Source organism: Euprymna scolopes, chromosome 37 (assembly GCF_053919585.1).
Source record: "Euprymna scolopes isolate OS-2025 chromosome 37, ASM5391958v1, whole genome shotgun sequence".
Lineage (NCBI taxonomy): Eukaryota > Metazoa > Mollusca > Cephalopoda > Sepiida > Sepiolidae > Euprymna > Euprymna scolopes.
In genome coordinates, this window is record NC_136518.1 from 44,656,777 (window position 1) to 44,660,308 (window position 3,532).

Here is a 3,532-nt window from a genome sequence, read left to right on the forward strand (position 1 = left end):
GCAGCTTGCCCAGTACTGCTAGCACCCTCTCCACTGAAAGCAAAAGTACAGAGGCAAGGACGGGCCAGAACAGTCTGCACACATGCAATCAGCCGCATCTAATGGCTGAGGCAAACCCGAGTCGAGTTGTACATCACCCTTGTTGACTGCTTCGGCAATGCGGTGCTAGTCTTTCTGCTGCGCAAGCCATTGGGATTCCTTCCTCATCTGCCAAGAGCATCGTTGACCAGGCTTGGATTTTTGTGACCCTAAATAGGGGGACTAGTTTGTACTACACTTTACCCAAGGGTGACCCAGCACTGCAACGACTAAAGGGTAGTGATATTCTCCCCCAAACCCTGGAGCTCCCGCACCAGGGCCTCGTTGCCAAATGTAGTTTTACGTCATACCCAGGACAATAGATTTATGCTAGGTCCCTATATATTAGTAAGTGTATCGGAATTAGAACTTAGTATTTAAATGAAGTATAAATTCTTAGAAATAATTAATATTATCTCTTCTCTATCTATCTATATAAATAAAATGAACTCATTTTTCCCCTCCGAGTTTGACCTTAATAGGATTAAAACTTGAGACATTCCATGCAAATGTAATATTCACAAACTGCAGCACATTATCTGAGGTGTGCTATAGGCCTATTACCTCTACACTTGCTCGGTAATCGTACATTCCTATATTTTTTCTGGTGAGAGTTCACTGCCAAAACCTGTAAGAATCAATGGAAGTTGTAAAATCTTTTCTCTCTATTTACTTCCTCCTTTCCCTGCTCTATCCATTTACACCGCTGCTTCATCGTTCACGAGAGACTAATATGAACACACACCGATTACGGGTTTTGTAGTTGCATACAAAAACTGAAATGCTTCCTACTGCGGGAAACGCACCACGCTTAATTATACATTGCTTATTTACAATTTATTTCGAAACATTATTACATTAGGAAAAAAAAAACGATTCTCTCCTTTTCTTGGTGATTCCTTTTATTTTCTTTTCTTATTCATTAACATATAATTTATCCTTTCCTTTTCCTTTAGTGTCGTTTTGTTCGATGTTTTCTTTTTCTGTTTACATTTTTCCGATTACATATTTAAAGATTAATTTTACGGTTAGCGCATTACATAAATGTAAGATGTCACATTTTCACTTAAAGTGATTACGCACATATCAATCTCGATTAGTAACAAATCGTTTTATGTGTGCTTTAAAATAGTCACCGACTCGGATAGAGAAATACTACATTTAAAAATGTAAACAATGCATTTCTATATACATCTCTAAAAACCTCAGTTCCGGTTTACTGCGTTTCGTATGCTTTCGTTTCGTTTTTTTCATGTTCCCATTTTTCAGATTTTGCGATTGTAAACATCGTTACGATATAACTCAAAGCAAAATGAATTTCACTACTGACGCTTTTCTTAGCACAAACAAGGTGTTTTCTTTTTTGTAATATTTACTTCAATATCTTAGGAGTTGACTTTATTAATTAACTTTGAATTATACCAACAAAAAAAACTAATATTTATCTCGAAATGGATTTTTATATTGGATTTATTTACCTTCAAAAATTAACTGAATTGGTAAGCTCGCCGTGCGAAAAGTTTCTCATAACTTTTTTTTTCTCGCGTGTACAAACAGTTTCTTCACTTGGGGAAATTAAGTTTTGTCCTTATTCTTCAAATTCCTATTTCAGTCACCTAAATTAATTACTGTGAAAGGAGCTTAGGAATTTCTGCATAGAATGATATGCCGGTACATTATAACATTACGGCAAAATCATCGTTCACGTTCCACATTTCAACTTCTATAGGTTTCCGGGTATGCTGATATGGTTACGGGTTGTCTACTCCAAAAGCCTTTCTTAACATGGAGAGGTTTGGGGTGTCTATTCCGAGACCCGTTTAATTGGAAATGTTTCGATTTAATTAATGAGAACGGGCCTGTTTTCCATGAAACATTTTGGGTTATTACAAACAGAAAATCGCATAACATATTCATCAGGGTTTCAACTGGGCGAGCGCCATTTTAAAACCGAAACAAAACCAATACATTTATTGCATGATAATTTATCAAAATATAATTGGACAAACATTTAGTAAAAAAATTTGCGTAAAAAAAAAATAGAATTTTAATATAACAATTTCGTAATGAAAGCAACATCGGATTTTTACAAAATAGTTTTTTTCTTTTTTATTTATTTATTTATTTATTTCTTGCTACAAATAAATATTTGGAAACGTTTTTTGGAATTAAAGCAACTTTGAAAGGTCAATAACAAATATAATTAAATGATTGTTTCTTTCTTTTTATAACGGGGAAGTTGGTTGTTTATTTATTTTTTTTGTTTTAACTGCAATCGTTCTCCACTTAATATTTTTTGTTATTTATTTCACGCTTCGGCCATAACTTTCTTTTCTTTTTCACGTGTCCAAACACCTTGTTTTTCGATTGGGGAAATTCAGTTTTGTCCTTAATCTTTCAATTCCTATTTCAGTCACCTAAATTACTTAGTGTGACAGGAGTTTACTTCTTTTTTTTTTTCGAACAAATAAATAATTGGAAACGTTATTTGGAATTAAAGCAACTTTGAAAGGCCAACAGCAAATTAATTTATATGATTTTTTTTCCTTTTCTTAACGGGGAAGTGGGTTGTTTATTTATTTTTTTGTTTTACCGGCAATCGTTCTACAGTTTAAATTTTGGGTTATTTATTTCATGCTTCGGCCATAGTCTAACCAGGATTTGCACAGAAGGGGCGTGAAATAAAATGGCGTCTCCGATTTCGGCAATAAAGTGTAGAAGCACCGTTATTCTTTGAATTATATTCAGTGAGGGCACAATTAAAAAAATAAATAAATAAAACGGAGCGAAATTTAAGTTTCCCTTCCATTTTTACAACAACTGAACAAATAAGGGGGATTGATTTACTAGGATCTTTATTAGAAGCTGAGCACTTATTAAAATTGTTTTATTGTTGAATTTTTCGCATTTTGGTTAAATTTGTTAGTTTGCAATCGCTGATAGGCCACTGCAAAAATTGAACACAAGACGAAATTAAAAAGAATGGTACTCAAGCAGATTTTGACACCCCCCCTGATTACATTTCATTTCACCGGATTCAACCGAGCGTTGTTTAAATGTTGAAACACTAAATCAACATTTTTTTTTTGCATAATTAATTAATTAATGATGGGCGTAGTTTTTCTGTTTATTTTCTTAACATCTGTTGACAAAAAATTAATTTGTGCATTCTCTTGAAAAATAAAAGAACATTTTTTTCTCTACTTTCACCTAACTATTTACAGTGTTCATATAAAGCATTCCTCTTTTCTTTTTATATAAAAAAAATTCCGTTTGCAAAAGGAAACGTTTACTGACAATTTTCTTTTAAAAAAAAGTGTAAGTTTTCCTGAAAACAAAAACCTTTCCCCTAACAATTTATGGTAAAAAGGAATCTTTTTGAGTAGGGGGGGGGGAATTGCAGAAAATATTAAAAGCAAAAAAAAAAAAAAAAAAATTACAAAATGCAATTTTT